The 22955-nt window shown below is 45.8% G+C and overlaps 1 long non-coding RNA gene across 1 annotated transcript; it reads left to right on the forward strand.

The window, feature by feature from the left end:
• Positions 1-401: 401 nt before the first annotated feature.
• On the forward strand, positions 402-14441 carry LOC144755498 (uncharacterized). The gene is made up of 2 exons (XR_013594909.1): positions 402-5073; positions 13323-14441. It is a non-coding gene; the product is annotated as an uncharacterized LOC144755498 (long non-coding RNA).
• Positions 14442-22955: the final 8514 nt, after the last annotated feature.

A 22955-nucleotide genomic window follows, 5' to 3' on the forward strand; every position in this document is an offset into this window, starting at 1 on the left:
GGTAGGGTGGCAGGACCTTTCCCTGACATCCCTGTACAGAATTTTGTCTGCTCGCCTTTAGGAGTGGTCCCAAAGAAGGAAAAGGGCGAGTATAGGCTCATACACAATTTGTCTGCACCGAAGGGCTTGTCTTTGAATGATGCAATTGATGAGTCTATTTGTAGTGGGAAATATGCATCTTTTGACTAGGCTGTCGAAATGTTGACAGTTTTGGGTCCTGGGGCACTGATGGCAAAATCCGATATTGAGTCAGCTTTTAGACTACTGCCGGTGCATCCGACGGACCAACACTTGCTGGGTTTTTCCTTCGAAGGCAAATACTACATGGATATGTGCATGCCCATGGCTTGCTCTATTTCATGGGCTTACTTTGAAACATTCAGCTCTTTCCTTGAGTGGGTTCTGAGACAGGCTACGGGCCACCAGTATGTCATGCATTACTTAGACTATTTTCTTTTCCTGGGCCCGGCGGACTCACAGGAGTGCGCGTGGGCATTGCAGGAATTTTGCGTGCTCATGCGTACTTTTGGGGTCCCGCTCGCGCAGGGGAAAACGGTTGGGCCATTGACATGTCTCGAATTCTTGTGAATTGAATTGGATTCCGTGGAAGGCTGTTTCAGGTTACGCACAGAAAAAATCGAGAAGTTCAGGTTAACTCTTGAGCTATGTTTGAGGACAGAGAAAGTCACCTTACAGCTGTTGCAGCAGACAGTTGGCCAGCTAAACTTTGCCTTGAGAGTTATTCCCATGGCACGCCCATTTTCCCGCTCAATTGCGCAAGCCATGAAGGGCTTGCGGGAAAAGCATCATCGCACACGGCTGTCAGTCAAGGTTCGCCAGGACATGCGAATATGGATTGCATTTCTGGAGGAGTTCAATGGCAGAGTGCTGTGGGGTGCCCCCACGCTGTCCTCAGCAGAGTTAGGACTATGGACTGACGCTGCAGGCAGTGTGGGGTTCGGGGCCATACTTGGCAAGAAGTGGGTGGCACAAAGATGGCCCGGCTGGTGGGAAGAGAGTGGGCTGACTGCAAACATCGGGTTTCTGGAGCTCTTCCCAATCTGGGTGGCATTGAGGGTCTGGCCCGAGCAATTGTCCAATCGCTCTGTGATTTTCTGGTCTGATAACATGACCGTGGTGGAATGCATCAATCAACAGGCAGCGCGGTGTCAATTCATACTGCGCCTGTTGAAGGAGATTGTGCTGAGTTGCATGAGATTGAATATACGTTTCAGGGCCAAACATGTCCCAGGGGTCGTGAATAACGCAGCTGACGCCCTTTCTCGCTTTAAGATGCAGGTATTCAGGGAACACCTACCGGCTGCAGAGGCATCCCCAGCTCACTTCCCATCGACTCTCTGGCAGATTGGTGCCCCCAACTACACGACCTCGTGGCAGCCAGCCTAGCTCCCAGGACAAGGACAGCTTATGAAGGGGCGTTCAGGCCTTACTGTAACTTTCTGGGACATGATTGGGAGACCAAGTGGGATCAGGAGGCTAGTTTTAATGGGTACATGAACACATTGCACAAGGAAGGGCGCACAGCGGCGACAGCTAGCAGACACAAGACAGCCGTTTCCTTTTTCGCACGCGCAAAGGGAGCCAGGGACCCGACTAACAGTTTCTTAGTACAAAAAGCGTTGAAAGGACGGCAGCGCTTGCAGGCACCCACCGCCGATGGCAGAAGGCCGATAGGTTTAGAACGTCTGGCAGCAGTGCTCCTCGCCCTGCCAGACACGTGCAGCTCTTCTGTTGAAGTGGTATTATTCAACGCCGCTTTTGCCCTGGCATTCTACGGGGCCTTTCGGGTAGGCGAACTGGTGGCAGTCAACAAACTAGATAGGGAGGGTGGCCTTCAGCTGCGTGATGTCAGTATACGGGACGACACAATGCGGGTTACCATTCGGAAATCCAAGACTGATCAGGAGGCTAAGGGTCAAAGTTTGGTACTACACCGGGCACCGAATAACCCGTGCTGCCCGGTGTCACATGTGGAAGCAACGGACATGTGAGCCAAGTGGACCACTGCTAATGCATAATGATGGTACCCCTCTGACCAGGTTTCAGTTCCAGAGAGTCTTAGCCATGAGTATTGCCAAAGCAGGTCTAAACCCCAAAGAATTTGGGACACATTCTTTCCGGATAGGGGCAGCCACTGAAGCCACTGCAAGGGGGTTGAATGTCAATAGTGTGAAGAGGATTGGGAGGTGGTCTTCCAATGCCTATAAGCGTTATGTGCGGTTGCACATGTTGTAAGGGTCAGTCGCCGCCTTTCTGACACATGCTGTTTGTCTTGTTATTTCTAGTTTCCCGGGCCTGTGACGCAGGACGGAAACTACTTGAGGACCATCACAGCCATCCATCAACATCACGGCAACGGCAGGAGGATACAAGGAAGACTTATGTAATATGGGTAGTCGGCCATTCTTATGTGAAACGTGCTAAACCAATTTTCCTTGCAGGAACGGGTAGACGGAGGGCGGAGTGCGGGGGTTTCAATGTCTTCTTCCATGGCAGAGGGGGGCTTCGCCTCAGTCAGCTTAGGCGCTACATGTCAGATCTACTCGAGAGACACACCTCACCACCCTCAGCGATTATCTTGCACCTGGGGGGGGAATGATTTAGTAGACTTGGGCAGAAGGGTCATGTTGGAGGAAATCATATTAGCGGCAGGGTGGCTGGCGAAACTGTTACCTGATTGCACTATTGTGTGGTCACAGTTGATACCGAGACTGCAGTGGAGGGGGGGTGAATCAGTAAGTGCGTTGAATCACTCGGTAAAGAGGGTCAACAATAAACTAGACAAGCTATTTCGAACTCCTTATCTACAGAGCATACCTCATGGCTGCATCTGCGGGGAACAGTTTTATGTGCGGGATGGGGTCCATTTGACAGAGTCACAGACCATGAGACCTGTGGGCAATAGTTTTTCAAGGCCTTGTTCAATTTGTAAAGTAGAAACGTTTTATAGCTGATTTTGTTTTAGTAGAAACCCAGGTTTGAAGATCCTGGTGTGAGAGCCATGCCAGTCTTGCAGTTTCTTTTTTGAAATATTTTAAAAAAACATTTCTGTGTTGTGATTTTTATAATACACGAAAACAATTTGAATAGCGTACAAAGTACCCCACAATGTACCTCATAAACACTAAAATAAATAGGATCCCAATGATGAATAATAAGATCATAAGAAAGGAATGAGAGATATAAAAGAAAGAGAAGAAAATAAATAAATAAATAAGGAACAGAAGAGTCAACGCATTTAACCAACACAGTTTAAGCAATACCTCAGGTAAGCACCCCTTCATAAAACGTACTCCTCTTAAACGAACATATAGCACCACAAGCCTCAACCATATCATCTCAAACACTAATCCTACAATGAAAGTATTCCAAACACCATCCTAGCTTAAAGGGGAAGAAATAAGTAGAGGCCACATGCCAAAGGAAAACAGTCAATGATCACAAAGCCTCAAAAAAGGACCCCAACCCTCATCAAAACATGTACTTGATCTCTGCCCCTGTAAATAAGTAGCTAATCTAAAAAGCTCAGCTATGCAGTCTTGATTCGTGGGCACCAGTGCAGCACACCAATACCTTAAAATACAGATCTTTGCCACCATAAGAACGGATGGGGTGGAGTTTAGGGCCATTGACATCCATCAATGCCAATGGGAAGTCACATTATCCAAAACAAAAAAAAGACATGTAACAGAGCAATTTTGTCCGACTCCTCAAAAGTAATAAAACTATTTGAGCTTAGCATTTCCCATTTACAACGCTAATATTAATCTAATGAAGGGCATGACTAAAGGATGTTGTACAAATCAAATGATGCACTAGAGCATAGCCAGCATGCCGCATTAGGAAGCAGACGAGCTTTGTACAGTCTGAAAAGAGACCAGTACCAATTGTGCAGAATTTTAAAACAAGCAAACTGAGCAAGCGATCGTGATACTCTAAGGTTTCCTTCCAATCGCAGATTATTTTTCCAATACTATTTCAAAGGGTAATTTAGTTTTCCGGGTGAAATGCTCTATCTGCGAAACTGTTACCGGAGGCCCTCAATCTCTTAAATCCACACATGCGTTTAAAATAAACTACTGTTTGGAGTCAGGTTTATGATTTTCCCAAGCCCTGTACGTAAGGGATATGCATGTCAATATAAGGGATTAGATCAATAACTATGAAAATAGCACTTACAAATTAGTGTTTGTTGATATACAAGAACCCTTTCAAGCACACTTTGGAATAAGGAAAGATTGCTAAAAAATAAGTATCTAAACTTATGACCTGAAGTTTGTATACAACCTCTAATGCTGCTTCATAAATCACTAAACTACATAATTCGAATTTTAACTTTAAGTGACCTGAAACTAACACAGCATGACAGAAAAAATAGAGTAGCTATACTTTGATTCTTGCGGGTGGTTGGGGAGGAAGTCAGCTGGGTCCGACACAGTCCTGTGTCTTTTGCTTCAATAAGTGATGGAAACGAATTGGTGTGTCAATTTCTTTATGTGGTGACATTATTTCGAGGTAGTTTTCTGTTGAAAAACAGGTTGTATATTAGGAAAGGAGGCACCTGTGGAATTCTAGATGAACTGTACTGAGTTTGAAATGCCCAGAAAGAGGGCACCCAAAGCACAAGAAATGTAATTATTCCTACCAGAAGAAGGTTTGAAGTGATGCGGTATACGTTGGCGCCTCCAGTCGTAAATGTGTGTGTAAAGCGAGACCAAACAGTGAACGGTGCTACAAGTAAGAGGACAACCCAAAACCCCCAAAATGGACCAAAGTCCTTGATACAATTATACAGGTAGCCTGTGCACACGTAATCCTCATTAACAGTATTGATACTGCAAGTATCTCATGACCATAACAGTAGTTGGATTGACATTTTCTTTCCGTGTGGTTTATTTGTGTTTCAGGTGCCCAGCCAAAACGTGTTTCATCAGGGTGTAACCCACGACTTCTTCAGGGCTATTGCACTCTCACCACTGAGTGACTTATGCCACAGCCAGGACGGAAGTATAACCGGCAGAGAGATACTCTTACATCCTAGCCAGATGACTGGTAGGTAGTTATCACTGAATCCTGTCTTTGATTAAAGGTGGACAAAAACCAGGTGACTCTTTAGAGGCCTTTGAGTCTGGTTTATGTGAATTGCCAGTCAAGTGTAAGTTTGGTCAAATGACAGATGAACTAACAGAGACCAACTTATTGTTCAGTGCCACAGCAAGAAAACTCTAGAGCGCTTGTGGGCTGCCAAGAACCCATTGCCTCAAGGATGCAATTAGCATTGCGAAAATAGTGGAAGAGTCTGAACAGTGCATGGAGGAGATGAATAAAAAGGACATAACTGACGCAGAAGGAGAAGTTGCAGCATTGGGAAATAAAGAGGAAGGAAATTTGGGAGCAATTAACAAGTATAATAGCAAGTCTCAGAAAGGATCTAAGCCAAAAGTGTACTTGAGATATGGAAGTGGAGACATTCCAGTGACTCTAAGCGGTACTTTGAGTATAACAAGGAATGAAGAAAGTGTGGGCTCCAGGGCAATTATGCTCACATGTGGAAAGTCAATAACAAATCCCATATAGCAGTTACAGAAGGAACGGAATGAGGGGACATCAATGATGACCTAGTGTTGAATGTTCCTCCGGAAACTGAGGGAAACAACAGAAGAGTCAGACCAAATGCTTCTATTGTGATTTTGGGCAAGAATGTGGAGTTAATGGTAGACTCTGGTTCATTGTACCCAATTGTGCCCAAAAAAGTGTGAAGGAAGAAGTGGCCACATGTTTCTGGTACATAAAGACATAAATCTGAGAGGTTGCCGGGGAAGAGAATAGATGTGTTGGGGTACTTCAAATCACCCATTCAATGGGATTTTAGCACCTTTTGACACCAAACTCAGACCTATATTAACGATGAATGCTAGTGCTTATAGAGTGGGAGCTGTACTGTCCCAGCAGCATGGAGTCGAAGAAAAAACTGTGGCTTTTGCCTTGTGCTCCTAGAGGGAGAGCAAAAGTAATTTCTCTGTGATAGAGCATGAGGCTTTGGCTACAACATGGTCAGCAGAATATTTCAGAACCTCCTTGTGGGTCTTGGATTTTTGCATCCGCGCGGCTAAAACCAATAAAAAAGAAAATCAGTGCAGCTCATAAACCCCTCACCAAGGTGTTGAGCCCGGGAGCAGCTGGCAAAGGGTCCACTAGGTTAGTGAGGCTAATGTCTGGATTGCAAGAATATTGTTACAAGGTTAGACACATAGCAGGTTGGAAAAATGCACAATCAAATTGCCTCTCAAACTTGTTGGATTGGACAGAAGTCGATGACTGGAGTATTGAACAAATGAGCGGAAAGGAGCTGTGGCATCGGTGTGCTATTTGGAAGAATACGTGGGAGGAACATGTACAGCTGAAGAATAGAGGAGGTTGAACAAATGTTGTTGAATGGGGGACAAAGAGATTATGCTAGCTCCTTCTACAAGACCATTTGTGAAGATCTTAGATAATTTGACAATTGCTGACAAAGGAGTCATGAGAAATGATAGGTTTGTGCCACCTGATGGCCTGAAAGGAAGAATTATTAATTTGACCCATGAGGGTCACTTGGGGCAAGCCATGACAAAAAAAAGAGTGCAGGAGAATTTTTGGTAGCTGTGTATGGATGATCAGATTACATTTTGGGTGGCAAAGTGTGGAGTATGTAAGGAGAGTGAGAAAAAGACTTAAGGTTGGCCTTCAGTCTGAAAGGGGACATATTTAAGACCCTAGCACACCATGGAGTATGGTGTGTTTGGATTGAGAGCATTGTGTGAGTGAAATTGCTCTCCCTCCCTCGTGGCTCCAGCATTAAGTGAGGCCTTCCCCCGAGCCCCTGCACTCTCGAGTGTTCGCATTCGAGGCCCTCCTCCACCCACAGGTTTCACCCGCACCTCATCCCTGGTGGTCCAGTGGACCTCTGTTTCCATTCTCTTGCTATGCTTTTTCTCTCCTTTTTCACTCGTTTTTTTCCCTTGCTTCTATCTCCCACCTTCACTCTCCTTCTGTTTCTTTCCTCCATTTTCTGTCATTTTACCCTCATTTCAAGCTCCCCCTTCACTCCCCTTCTGTGTCTTTCCTCCGTTTTTCACTAGTTTTTTACCCTCATCTCAATCTTCCCCTTTTACTCTCCTTCTGTGTCCTTTGTGTCTTTCCTCCACTCTTTCTTGCAATTTTGCAGTCTTATTTGCACTTTCTCTCTCTTTTTGCCTTCTTCCTTTTGCCCTTTTCAGCCAGTTTTTTCCGGCCGCTGCTGCCCCAGGGGCCCCTCCCCCCCAGCACAACCAGTGTGACCAGCCCAATCAAGCTCCCCTCCCCACTCCCGCCTCCCAGCTGTCGAGCCCTCCCCGACCCCTACTTAAGGGCGGCTGCTACAGGGACAGGCGTGCAAGGCCACTGACTCATTGTCAGGTAAATTGCTCTCCCTCCCTTGCAGCTCCACCATTAAGTGAGGCCTTCCCCAGAGCCCCTGCTCTATGGAGTGTTGGTGTTCGAGGCCCTCCTCCACCAGCAGGTTACACCTGCGCCTCATCCCTGGTGGTCCAGTGGACCTCTGTCTCCATTCTCTCGGTCCGTTTTTTCTCTCCTTTTTCACTCGTTTTTTTCCCTCACTTTTATCTCCCCCTTCACTCTTCTTCTGGGTCTTTCCTTCATTTTCTGTCGTTTTCCCCTCATTTAAAGCTCCCCTTCACTCTCCTTCTGTGTCTTTCCTCCACTCTTTCTTGCGCTTTTGCTGCCTTATTTTCACTATTCTCTCTCTTTTTGCCTTTTTCCTTTTGCCTTTTTCAGCCCTTTTTTCCCCGCCGCTGCTGCCCCCGTGGTTCCCCCCCTCCCCAGCACATCCAGTGTGACCGTCCCAAACCAGCTCCCCTACCCTCTCCCATCCCCCAGCTGTCCAGCCCTCCCTGACCCCTACTTAATTGCAGCCGCTGTGCGGCCACGCCGCTGGCACACCAAAGGCAAGCCCCTCTGCGCCCATCCACGACCCGACTACGACCAGCACCAGAAACCCTGGATCTCTGCACCGCCAACTCTACGACCCAGCGGCACTCCACGCTCTCAACCCAGGCCGCAACAATAACTGCAAGCTAACATCACCAGTCGACACCCACGGACTGGGACTCTTCAGCTGTCACCCCTGCCGGCACACCTGCAGCACGGCCAAGACCACGGACCCAGCACAACCCGACCGCAAGAACACAACCCGACCGCAAGAACACAACCAAACCGAAGCACCTGCAATGCATCCTCCTCAACGTCCGATCCCTCTACAAACATGTCACTGAAATCTGGGACCTCCTCGACAGCACCACCCCGGATGTAGCATGCTTTACCGAAACCTGGACCAACACCACCTAGGGACCGAACATCGCCATCGCCGTTCCCCAAGGATACAAGATCACCAGGAAGGACCACTCCACCTGCCCGGGAGGAGGAATGGCCATCGTCCAAAAATCCACCCTCCACCTGAGCACACTCCCAGATGAGCCCACAGACCTGATGGAACACCTTCAAGATACTTTCCAGCCCTACCTCCACCCTCCGAGGAACCCTCATCTACCGGCCCCTGGACCCCTCGGACTTTTAGACATCTCCATCATGGACACCATCTCTCCGCATGCCATCGCATCCACCAACTACAACCTACTGGGAGACCTCAACTTCCACCTCAACAACCAACTGGACCCCAGCACCACATCCCTCCTGGACAACCTCCACAATATTGGACTCCGCCAGATCGTGGCCGAACCCACGCACTCAGCAGGACCCACCCTCGACCCCCTATTCACAACAGGAAACTCCATCACCTTCAGCCACACCACTGAACTCCCATGGACCGACCATAGATGCGTCCATTTGACCTTCAGAACACCCACCATCCATAGACATCAGCACCTGCTTCCATGAAGAAACTGGACCAGAATCACCGATGACCAGATAACCTCAACAACCAACTGGACCCCAGCACCACATCCCTCCTGGACAACCTCCACAATATTGGACTCCGCCAGATCGTGACCGAACCCACGCACTCAGCAGGACCCACCCTCGACCCCCTATTCACAACAGGAAACTCCATCACCTTCAGCCACACCACTGAACTCCCATGGACCGACCATAGATGCGTCCATTTGACCTTCAGAACACCCACCATCCATAGACATCAGCACCTGCTTCCATGAAGAAACTGGACCAGAATCACCGATGACCAGATAACCTCAACAACCAACTGGACCCCAGCACCACATCCCTCCTGGACAACCTCCACAATATTGGACTCCGCCAGATCGTGACCGAACCCACGCACTCAGCAGGACCCACCCTCGACCCCCTATTCACAACAGGAAACTCCATCACCTTCAGCCACACCACTGAACTCCCATGGACCGACCATAGATGCGTCCATTTGACCTTCAGAACACCCACCATCCATAGACATCAGCACCTGCTTCCATGAAGAAACTGGACCAGAATCACCGATGACCAGATAACCTCAATCACTCAACTCCACCCCAACCACAGTGGAAAACGACGACCCCAACATTGCAGCCCAAACCCTGCACAGATGGATCTCTGACACTGACGCCAAGAAAGCTAGATGGTTCACCACCGAACTTCGAGAGTCCAGACGCACTTGACGCTGCCTTGAAAAAGCCTGGAGGAACACCAAAACCACAGAAGCCCACAACAACTTCAGAGCCGCCACCAACGCCCACCACCAACTCATCAGAAAAACGAGGAAAAAAGAGATTGAAGACAGAATCTCCACTCATGCACACAACAGCAAAGAACTCTTCAACATCATCAAGGAGTTTGCCCGACTCACCAGCGAGTCCACCGACATTCCTCCCTCACAAGATCTCTGCGACAAACTCAGCACCTTTTTCCACCACAAAATCCAGAGCATCTACGACAACTTTGACAAAGACAACCAACACACTTAACCCTCACCGACCACCCCAGACACCCTGAAGCCAGTGATCGACACCTGGACAGCCCTCACCACCGAAGACACACTGAAGACGATGAAGTCAATCCACTCCGGGGCCCGCACGGACCCCTGCCCCCTCCACATTTTGAACAGAGCCGCCGACACCATCGCACCCATGCTCTACCACACCATAAACTGATCCCTGACGACTGGAAACACGCTGAGATCAACCCCTTCCTGAAGAAACCCTTGGCGGACCCCACCAAACTCAAAAACTACAGGCCCATCTCCCTGTTCCCGTTCCCAGCAAAAGTCAATGAGAAAGGCCATCAACAGCTAACTCACCCTATTCATTGAAGAGCACAACATCCTCGAATCCTCCCAATCCGGCTTCAGAAAAAAACACAGTACAGAAACCGCCCTCCTTGCCGCAACAGACGACATCCGTACCTTACTGGACAAAGGAGAAACAGCAGCCCTCATCGTCCTCGACCTCTCAACAGCGTTCAACACAGTCTCTCTCAGTACCCTAATATGTAGACTCCACGACGCAGGGATCCAAGATAAGGCCCTCGACTGGATCCGCTCCTTCCTCTCTGGCAGAACGCAGCTGGTCAGACTCCCCCCTTTCCTCTCGGACCCTACGGCTCCCACCTGCGGAGTACCCCAGGGGTCCTCCTTCAGCCCTACGCTCTTCAACATCTACATGGCTTCACTCTCCCCATCGTGAGAACCTACGGACTCAACATTGTGTCATATGCAGACGACACCCAACTCATCCTCTCCCTATCCAACGAACCCACCACCGCCAGACACAATTTTCTAGAAGGCATAAAAGCTGTTGCCAAATGAATGAAAAATAGCTGCCTACAACTAAACACCAACAAAACGGAAGTACTCATCATGGGCACAAACCCCGACGCCTGGAATGATACCTGGTGGCCCCCCGCCCTCAGAAGCCCGCCCACACCCACAGGCCACGCACGAAACCTGGGAATCATCCTGGGCTCAGAGCTCAAAATGGACTGCGAGATCAACTTGGTCTCATCCTCCTGCTTCCACACCTTCCACCTCCTACATAAGACCTTCAAATGGATCCCCTTGAACACACAAAGACCGTCACTCACGCCCTGGTCTCCAGCAGGCTCGACTACGGCAACGCACTCTATGCGGGAATAAAACAAAAATCTCACCTGCAAGCTACAGAACATCCAAAATGCTGCCATAAGACTGTCCTCAACCTGCCAAGACACGGCCACATCTCCCAGCACCTGCGCACACTCCACTGGCTCGCCATCGAAGCTAGAGTCCCCTTCAAGATGCTAGCCCACTCTCAGAAGGCCCTCCACGACACCAGACCAGCATACCCGAACAGCCGACTCAAATTCCACGCACCCCAAAGGATCCTAGGATCAGCCCAGCTCTCCTACGTCGTGGTCCCCCGCACCAGAAAGACCAGATCGGGAGGCCGCTCCTTCTCCTTGCGCTCCACCTCAGACAGATAACATCGCTCCCCATCTCCGCAAAGAACCTCAAAACCTGTCTCTTCAATGGACCCCCTCCTTGATGGATTGGAACCTGCAAACACCCCCACCCCCCAGCGCCTTGAGCCTCTTACAAGTGAGTAGTCACGCTTAAGAAACACCTGATTGATTGATTGAATCGTGAGAGCGCTCTCCTTAAAGAAAGAGGAGTGTCTCCAGCATGCACTCGGAGAATTATGTGCAATACTTTCTTTTTTGTTAAGTTTGAACTCTTCACAAAGCGTTAATTTCAGATAAATTGTTTATTTGTCATTTGTATTTTTAACAAGTTTAAGTATGTTCAATCAAAATTTGTTATTATTACATCATAATAACTGGTAGTGTTGAACAAACATTAGACTTTGCCCAATGCATTTTGGGCAAAAATGCCCTTCTTCAGGATCTATACACTGATATGTAGAGGAAACAACATTATGGTAACAGGCATACAATTAAACTGCTGTTGAAACAATTGTACAAACAATGGTCAAAAACACAATTGGTTGGGCCCATGCATGAGATGAGGGACAGTTTGAGAAATGCACTTGTATTGGTGGACGTACATTCCAAGTGGTTGATTGGGAAATTTAAGTGACCACGAGAAGTACCATTGAGAACTTTGAAAGGGATGTTCATGGAAGAAGGGTTTCCACTCATCTTGATTGCAGATAGTGGGACACAGCTCATGTCACATGAAATGAAAGAGTTTCTAGATAACTGTGGAATAAAAAACCATAGCACTGTGTTGTACAACCCCCAAGCCGATGGTATAGTAGAACGGGCCAACCACTTTGTGAAGGGTGCCATATTGATGGCTAATCAAATTGGAAGCTATGTGAAGCTGATGGTTAATGACATGATTTGGGACTACTGCACTACAGAACACAGTGTGACCAAGGTTTCTCCATTTGAAAAAATACGTGGGAGAAAGCAGAGTACTAAATTGACTCTGGCTTGGTTGAGGTTTAGAGGCCATGGTATTTCAAAATGTGAAGGGGAAAAACAAGGCAAAGGATGGTAAGAGCTGGCAAAAGTGTGATAACAGCGGGCGATTGGGTAAAAACAAAGCATGGTGGAGTGAGTAACGGATTAGGCAAATTTTGGCGTTCATTCAGGGTAAGGGAAGTGTGTGGCAGTTAAGTGGAGCTGGAAAATGGTAACAGGTGAAATAAACGCAGAGCACCCCTTGTACCAAAGAGGAGGCAATGTTAACAAAGTTGAGGAAAACCCTCAAGGTGGACAAAACATTTTTATGCTGATGGATGATGATAAGTTGGTCAGGGATACAGCTGTTGAAATAGGAGGTCAGTGTGAGAGTGGTGGTGGGGATGTCAGTAAGCACTGATGTAGCAGTAATTTGCATCCTGTAAGGGTGACAGAAGCACGTATTCCTAGGATCTGCAGATCTCCTACTATTTCAGGATTATGTGCAATCTAAGTGAATCATTTTGTATTTGTTTACTCAGTTTTATACATCAAGTTTTTACCCCCTTGTTTAGTGGGGGTATTTTGCAAGGTTATTTAACCGTATGTCTTTGGTTTCAATCCATTCCTTCATTCTGTTTTGTTTTTAATTTTATTTGCTATTGTATTGAATGGGATTGAATGTGTTGTAATGCTATTACTTGTATTGTGTTAGCCTTTAACATGTAGAATGTTTACACTCAATAGTTCTCGCAGAATCTTGGTAAGTTAAGGGTTCTGGCTTCGGCTGACTGGCGAGGGGAGGATGATGCTGCAGCTGGCATCCATATTAAAGAAGTTTAACAATGTTGTTTTGGTCTGGTGTCTCCATCATAATATTTATCAATTCTGCCTAGACCTCCCATCGCTGAGTGAGAAGTTTGCACAGCTGTCAAAGATCTCAGTTCATCTCCTAAACTGCTTCTCTAACCAGAACTACAGAGGCACCTATTAGCCTCATTTTCCTAAATGGGGTTGATTTTGTGTGTGGGCTATCCAACAAAACTCAATCATTTACATTACCTCATGAATGTTAGAGTGATTTTAAATAAATAGAAAATAATGCTTGCTTAAATGTATTTAAATTAGCATAACCAGTCTTTAGTTGACATGACTAGGTCAAAGTCAGCCTGCTTTGGCATTTGATTTGCAGTAACAGAGAAACAGTGGCATTTAAAATTGCATGATTGAGTTTCCTATGTGCATGTTTCTTTTGTCTTTTTCTTTTCAGAAAATACATGAAATATATTAATTTTATGGTATTTATTAGCTGAGCTGAATTGTATCAATTTGTGTTTCTTGGGAAGGAAGCTAAGATACATTTTCCTGTATTTGCAACTTAGTCAAGGTCCTTTGTTTGGGTCTCCTCTGAGCAGTTGTATCTCTTGCTTTCTTTTATTGTGTAAAAGTCATGTTATTGTAAAAATGTCATATCTATAATTATACATGAACGTAAATGTTCCTAAATGTTTCCTATTTGATTTATGACATTTTCTTGTTTTACTTTTGGTCTGTGTGACAATTATTTTATTAGTACAGCCCTAAGACGGCTGATCTCCCCATATCAAGAGTGTATCTTTACTGTCTAAAACCTATAAAATGTGCCCTTCCCGCAGATGTGCTGACTTTTTGCTCACTTTCAGGAAGACAGATTCCAAGTTGGTCTGTCTGCTGATTTTTACGTAGATTTAATTTGCCTTTCTAACTTAGCAGAGTCTGTGCTAGTCTGTCCATTTGATTTATACTCAGACTTTCTTGGGCTTGAGAACTGAGAAAATGTATGCCAGTACGCTTGCTGAACTATATTTTGGTTCTGGACATTTACTTGCTTAGCAGAAATCTTAAGTTGATATCTTTCTGTAATTGGTATTATGTGGTGCATTATAGATGCTGATTTGAATTTGACTAACTAGCTAGTTTCTTTCTTCTGTAATTATTCTAAAATGTGAATAAAACTTTATGACTTTGACTTTGAATGTTGTCCTGTGAAGCTTCTCTTTAATGGCAAAAGGCTGCCATCTATTGAGATTCACCTGTCCTGCATCTCAACCCATTAGAATTATTAGTTAAATGCCTTGACATATATATTAATTGACTCCTGACCATAGGATTTACTACTTCACCTTAAGAGTGTGTATATATCCTTACTACCCAGAAAACAACTGTTCAAAGTAGGTTTGTCAGTACTGAGAAGAGTATTCTCTTTCTACACTAAGAGGCAGATGTATAAACACTTTCCGCTGGTACAAAGTCAGAAAAAAGTAATGCAAACCAGCAAAAAGTCATAATAAACTGTTTACTTTGTTCTGCACTGGAGAGTAGCCTGTAAAGTAACACAAGTAGCGCTTTGCACTTTTTAGCATTAAGGTGACATCCAATTGTTGGATGCTCATATTAGCCAATAGGTGACAAAGAGCTGGCTGTTCTATTCCATTCGATGCATAACAATTACATTTACACCCTGAGCCCAAGGCTTGCTCGCTTTGCCATTGAAACAGCTTAGCATTAACTCCTATGCAACACCTGCATTCATGTGGGAATTTATGACGTTTGATTTGTGGGGAGAAAAACATATGACCTCTGCTTTTCTCTGGGGCCGGTGTGAGTGAAATCGTCTCACTTCCTTGCTTTTGCCAGAACCTAGTTGCTTTCCACCCAGTGGTGCAGGGATATTTCACAACTGGTCTTGGGCATGGTCAGTTAGAGAAGTAGCATGGCTGGATTGAGGAGAGGCTGGGGCATGGTGGAGATTAGCTTTGTATGCTCTCCGGTGATGGAAGGAGCAGGTGGTACACAGCCTGTGTCTGCACATAACTCCTGTTCCTTTCCAGCCACAGATTTGGGAGTACCAATATTTTCAGAGATGCTAATGGTATAGTAAAGCAGTATCCCTCACCAGGGCTAATGCTATGCCATGTTCATAATGAGGGTCCAGGCGACACAGGGGACTCAAGTTCCTTCTGGCAATTAACGTCGGCCCAGTTAAGAAACAGGAGCAAACAACTAGCAATAATAAAGATCTGCAGCAATATCAAACACGCAAAACATAAAACACAGAAACAATTCCAAAATAATAGACACAAAATAAGTTAAAGATGAGTGTTAGAGAGAGCAGGAAATGTATTAATCCATCTGAACACTGACAGCCGCCACAAACAAAGGGTGATAGGCGGTAGAGGAACCATGGGAAGGGTCGCATCAGGCAGTGGGGGTAGGTAATAAAATATTAATATTTTTTTTTTTAAAAACCTGAAGCCGACAGCTGCCTCGCCTCCCGCATCGCATTGGCCTGAGGAGGCTGAAAAGACACTGCTCCGGTCAGGGATTCTGTGGGGTTTCTCCAGCCCTGCTGCTCAAAGCATTCGGGCTGGAGAAACTTATGTGCACATGGGTGTTCTGGTCGGCCTGATATGCCCACATAACACTCCTTCCCTACTCTTATGCCTCGCCCGCCCCTCCCTACAGCACTGGCTCACAGCCGGCAATGAAGAATAAAACGGTGCTACAACTTCGTTTTATTTTTCATTTGCTGGCTCTGAGCCAAGCAGTGGGGCGACGCTCCTCCACCATTGCAGGGAAGCCACCCTTGCATCTGAAACAAAAATACAGACGGAAGTGAAAAGAGCGAAAGGCTGCTTTATAGGCACAATTAAAATATAGAAAATCATAAACCAAATAAGGTCATAAGGTTATCACAAGACTACAAGGATATTATGGAAGACTTTAAAAATTATTATGAAGAACTATATAAGGAGATAGGAATTGCTAAGCAGATAATGAATATGTTTACCCTGTGACAGACATTTTCCCTGAATACCTTTAATAATATGTTTCGAAAATGTTGGTGCAAATACTGAGTTAATGGGTGGAATGCTTGCAAAAACATCAACCAGTGACAACAGCTATGACTGCACTCTAGTCAATAGATTTTCACTCAATGTGCCACTTTAGACAGTGACCAGCCAAAGAGAAATCAGCCTTGGTCCAGATCAGACAGGTACAGTTCAGCCTGAACTGCCAGATTAGGTCCACACTGAAAAGGAACCCATTCACTTCAGACTGGCAGAGATATACTGAAGTATCATCAGTGAGGTATAGCTTGAGTGCTGTGTCACAGTGAGCAGGGACCCAAAAATGGGCACACCCTTTGCAATTCTCACGATCTTCTTCTGCCTTTATTCCCTTTCCTGCAGATATTATGACTTCTTAGGAACCATCTCAAGTCTGCCAGTGACGGCTATAAACATCTTGGGAGGAGCCCAAATGTGAGTAATTTACTCTGGTTGGCAGACACCTCCCACAAAAATGCTAAATGTGGTCCAGTGGCTTGATTTTACCTATGGAAGTAGGATACTTGACTTCAAGCCCCGGTTGTACAGCTTGACTGAAACATGCTGGTGATAAAAAGTACATTAACAATGGCCTAAAAACAGTGGTGTTTATTTGGGCCACTCCTTGTCAGAACAGCCTCACCCTAGTTGTGGTCTAGAGGGCAAGTGGAAACTGTGGACTCAGGAAATAAGGTTTTTAATTATCAGTACCCAAAGTGGTCATGTTGTGGGTTCATGGGCACAAACTTTCTGAACACATTGCCCTGCTCCCATTTTTTCCAATTTTGTGGGGATTTAGAATGAGGATAAAAGGTACTCATAAGTGAATGATAAGAACACTGCACTGGAAGCTAGTACTACTGGATATTGCACCGTCGGCCTGAATGGTTTGATATTGGGAAATTCCTTTTATTTCTTAACTCTGTCCCACAAGTATGGGAGAATTTGAAGTAGGTCCAATACAGAAAATGACACCAAGGACATATTCCCAGAAAATGGTCTCAGCGTAGTTGTTCATGTTTAGGCTGGTATCATATGTTCATGGATTAATTGTTATGCTTGTGAGATGATAGCCACCTGGCCCTCCACTGATCCTGTTTGATTAATCACTGTAACATACCTTTTAGTCTCAAGTTCTGTCTTTGCACTTACATTATTACACTAAATATGTACAAACATGTCAAAATTGCAACACAGTATGGGATATTGTTCAATAGATCCTTGAAGTTGCGAAATGGCATTTCCGTTTTACATACAGTGAAAATAATCAAACATATAACAAAACTTTCCTGAGTGTGTCAGAGGTACCAGGGCCTAACCCATGCTAGTGTAGGGCAGCTTCAAAGGAGATTTGCACGTTGCTCTCTACCAACATCTCAAAAGGTAAACGTACCTAAAGCTGCAATGTGCAGGGCATCTATTCTAAAGAGAACGATATTCCATTAAAAAGATTCTACAAACAGCTCTGGCAAAACACCTCATCCTGAGCTGCAACATGCTGTTCAGCCATATGGACCCACTTCGGAGTGGACCTCTTCGAAAGCACTCCAGGTGTGAGCTGCAACATTCCTGGTATCCATATCATGAGATCACGATAAGGTACTACTGATATCCTTACATCCCTTGCCCTAGTCATTACAATAAGAAATGTTTCAATCCCTTTTTGTAGTGACTGGGGCGAGGACAAGAAGGATTATGGATAATAAAGTTTAAATGTAAGTAACCAGGTGTATGAAGCTGGCTCTGCATAACTAGACAAAAGCAAGGTATAGTGTGCACAGAATCCAGTGGATCCCCAGAGGTACGGCAGAGGCTAAATTAGACAATCACTAACAGCTCTATTTGTGGTTGTGTGGTTGAGCAGTTAGGCTTATCAGGAGGGTGTGCTAAGCATGTATTGTATTCACTCAATCAAGGCTGATGCTAAACACTCAAAGACAGAATCCAGACCAATTAGGTGAATATAATAAAGGTATCCTGATGGTTTATTTATAGAACCAAGCAGGACTTAGTACAGGTAAGTAATAAATACTTTCAAATGCATGGCTGTCAAGGAAATGCAGTTGTTCTGGTAAATATAACACTTACAGGTAGATATAACTTTTCCGAATACTTGGCATTATACAGTAAGTACTCTGATTAATTTCGAATTTCGTTACAACAGTGCTCACTTTTTCCCATACATTAGCAGTTCTACATAGAACACTTTCTAGACCCAAAATCTCATGATATGAGTCCCTGTGGGAGGAAAAATGGTTATTGAGCTCCAAAGTAAGTATTGGACTTAAGTGCTTGAGGTTTTGGGGTTAGAACCAAGGTTCCCCAAGGTCCAAGTGGACAGCCTAGTTGCAGAATGCCGGGGCTCAACGTTAGCCAGCGGGCCTTTGGTTTTGGTCTGCTGGCAAGCAGGCCATTTGGGTGTGGGAGCAAAGCTCCTAAGGTTGCGGTTGGCAGTACAGTGGCCAACGACCGTCACAAGACCTGCACCGCCAGTGGCACTGAGGCAGCCTGGTGCAGGAGATAAAGCAGACGTTGTGGTCCCTGGGCTTCTCAGTGGAGAATGTCGATTTCGGACAGTTGCAGACTGGGTTGAAAGAACTTCGGGGAAGTGACCAACAACAGGGAAGGTGACTGGGAATCTGAGAGGCTACTTCGACACCATTGGTTGGGTCACCCTAGTCAGGGAAAGCATCAAGGGCTGAGGTGTCTTAGGTGTTGGTTTCCTAAGGCTGTGATCGGTTGCGGTCGGCGTCAGTCTAAAAGATGTGGTCAGACTTCCTGGACTGCTTCAGTTAAGGAAGCAGTTTTCTATCCGCCTTCGGTCAGGTTCAGGGGGACCGTTCAAGTAAAGGCTGCGGGTTTAGAGTTGAAGGTTGTAGGAGGTCAGGGGTCACCAGATCCTAACTTAGGATCACCGGGTGGACCTCTTTGGAGTATGTGTGATGAATCTGGCCCCAGGGCATCACTCACACCCTCACTCCCCCTGACCAGCACCAGCATGAATGTGTATGGGAGTGGAATGTTATTTAATCCATTCACTTGCCCTACAAATGGAGAAGAAAGCACTGCCAATCCTGCTATGATCGGCATTGTAAGCCTTAGACTTCCAGGTCACGCTGGGATGAAGCAGGTCAGGTTTCTACTTCTGGGTCGCAGGGTATTAAAAGCCGGTTTGTGGAACCAGACACTGCTTCATCTCCAGTTCCGAATCTGAGCCACGTTTGGCCACAGCCTGACCATGAAGTCTATCAGCACAACCTGTGAGACCTGCCTACTCCCGGCCTCAATCACCTTTATCACCAGAGTGCTGGAGCGCCGAAGGTATGTCCATTCCTAGACCGTGAGGAGAGCACGTGCAGGAACCTTTGGTTCTTGGTAGCGCAGAAGCGCTGAGACATATCCTTTACCACCTAAACACGATTACCGGAAAGATAAGTGCTGGGTAGTGCAGGAACGCTGTGCCGTGTCCTGTACCACAAGGAACGCGGTTACAGAAATCACAATTAGTGGATAGTGCAGGAGCGCTGTGTTGTGTCCTGTACCGTGTGGAACATGGCTACAGGAATCATTATTACTGGGTAGTCCAGGAGCGCTTTTTGATGCATTCCATTAAACCACTGTGCTGGAACGCTTGTCGTACACATCCAGAAAAGCAAAGCCTGAGGCACAACCTACACATTTTACAGACCCAGGTGGCAGCTAGGTCAATGGGCGCTTGGGCCCCAGAACCATCAACCACACCCAAAAAGAAAACCATTCTAAAAGCACCAGTGTTTAATCCTAATGGAGCCTCCTCCCTGTGAAATGGGGCTGGTTCAGAAACATATAACGTCCCTAACAAGATACAAGTTATTACACCTCATCCTATTCCCTTAGTCATCCCAGAAAGGTTCTATGGTGATAGCTCCAAGTTTTCTATCCTTCTTAACCATTGCCACCTACATTTCATGGCCAAAACAGTAGCCTTGCAAGATGATGCCTCTAAAATGGCCTTTATCCTGTCATGCTTGGGAGGAGATGCTGCCCAGTAGTCCATACCCCTAGTGGAGTACGACAATCCCATATTATATGACTTTGTGGCCTTTAAAGACACCATGCGACTAATGTTTGCCTGTCATACCTTTGTGCAAGCTGCAGACAATGAACTCCTCAGCTTAAAACAAGGGAACTCGGACCTTCTCCATTATATCACCTTGTTCAATTGTTTGGTAATAGGCTAGGTGGCCGGAATCGAAGAAGATATCCATATTTTACTGTGGGTTGTGAGAAGATCTAAAGAACCTGAATACCCAAATGGTAGAACCCGTGAAGAGATAGGGGAATTCATAGATTTAGTGATCAAGCTGAAATACAGGCTGATGGAGCAAAAAAAGGAGAAAAGCAAGGGAGACGAACCAAGGCTTCTGAGGGTTCGTGAGAAACCAAGCAGTGAAAGTAACAAAAACCACGATTCTATCGAGCCCATGCAGACCGGGGTCTATACATGTGAAGAAACTCAAATCTTCATTCTCAGGGGTCTCACTAATACAAAAGAAACATCTGACACAGAAGCTGGAATATAAAGGGAATAGGATGAGGTGTAATAACTTGTATCTTGTTAGGGACGGTATATGTTTCTGAACCAGCCCCATTTCACAGGGAGGAGGCTCCATTAGGATTAAACACTGGTGCTTTTAGAATGGTTTTCTTTTTGGGTGTGGTTGATGGTTCTGGGGCCCAAGCGCCCATTGACCTAGCTGCCACCTGTGTCTGTAAAATGTATAGGTTGTGCCTTAGGCTTTGCTTTTCTGGATGTGTACGACAAGCGTTCCAGCACAGTGGTTTAATAGAATGCATCAAAAAGCGCTCCTGGACTACCCAGTAATAATGATTCCTGTAGCCATGTTTCACACGGTACAGGACACAACACAGCGCTCCTGCACTATCCACTAATTATGTTTGTATTAAACTCAAATGAGTGAGACTACGTCACAAAGAAGCCTTAGCAACTGAATGAGGCAGTCTGCTAGAATGATCTTACTTCACATATTATATACTCTTTATCCTGCCCCAGGCATGTAAGGGAGTTGTACCAATTACATTCCTAAACAAATGGAAAATCTGGAGGGTCAGCAGGTGAGTAGCCTTTTGGGGTTTTAGCAGGATATGGGCAAAACATTATAATTACATAGTTCACAAAGGTTAATCTGATTTAGATGGCACTGCAGGGCAGGGCATGGCATGGCATGATTACATGTACAGTATCCCAACCCAAAAGTTAATCATTAGGAATGTCCCAAATTCAATCTCCAAAAGCCGGACAAACCTATAATTGAAAGCATAACCCATGTAATGTCAGAGCATAAAGGAAACAGTAATAGATGCAGAACAAGATAAAACATGTGCAAGGAAACTAAAAGTTAACGATGTCCTGAACATTGATTGGCAATCTCAGACAAAGATCGATCAGGGAAATTGGCTTTGCGAGGTCAGTTTCAGGTGAAGAGGTCAGTTTCTTACAGTTCATTCCAGTGTCAGAAAGAAACCGAGTTAATGTATACATGAACTCAGAAGGCCAGGCCACTTGTTCGCCAGGCTACCTTCACAGGCCTACGTGAGGGCAACACAAAATGGTGGCACAATATAAAATGGAGTCAGTCTCGAGAATTACAGAACCTCAGACCCTCCTTTTGCCATTACGTAGGCAATAACCTAAGACTCATGTGAATCTGTATCTAGGTCTATATCGATATTTATTAGGTCGTCAAGGTGTTGCTGTAACATCATCTTATTATTCTCTACTTCTCTCGGGACAGGTCTCCGAACACACATAGTAGCACAAAGACTCACTTCTGGTGGACCATTTTTGGATGCTAGAGGCGGAGCCACTTCCATGGCAATTCAGTCAAATGAGAACTTAATTAACATTTACTTTATACAATTGCACTGGAATCGCTTGTGCAATGTGCCCAAAGTCCGTTCAACACCTCTCTGGCAGGCTTCTATCGTCCATCAAATCTGCTTCCATTGTCTTCTTCCGCATTGGGCCTCTCAATTCAGGCCTCTTCATGAAAATAGTACTGCTTAGTTGGAGTGCCCTCCTGGCAAACACCCACAGCTCACTTGAAAGTCTCAATGTCTCAAGGCAGTGCGCCAGTGTCTCTCCTCTGTGGCAGACACTACAAATACCATGCTCTTCGGTGGTCATGGGTGCAGATCACATTGTGCAGACCCAAGTACTATTAATCGAGAAAGAGCAACAGACTTTCACGCTCAGCAACACTTTCAGGCTCCAACACTCACTATTCAGTGTCAGAGGATGCTCGGGCCGCTGTTTCATGGGTTCCACAAATGTAGTGCCTTTTACCAACCGTAGATCCTCCGGTGCACTGCCATTCCGTTGGAACAAAGGAAAAGGGGGGTGGCCAAAACTCAGGCCAAGGGGCTCAAGGGGCTGCACACTGTCAGAGGTTACCAGCACATGACAGGTAGAAAACTCAAGCCTCAAAACAACAGGGATCCTTCTCTTTCGCTCTTTTGCACTGAAACTCATGTTCTGCGTTGAACAGGCCTCCTTCTTCTCTGGAGTCCACCGCCGTCTAATGAAGCAAGCACGATGCTCTGGAGATGCAGTTGATGAATCATCGGCAATCGCTGTCCAGCTTTGTTACTTTCTGGGTG

This window comes from Lissotriton helveticus, chromosome 5_1, assembly GCF_964261635.1.
Source record: "Lissotriton helveticus chromosome 5_1, aLisHel1.1, whole genome shotgun sequence".
Classification (NCBI taxonomy): domain Eukaryota; kingdom Metazoa; phylum Chordata; class Amphibia; order Caudata; family Salamandridae; genus Lissotriton; species Lissotriton helveticus.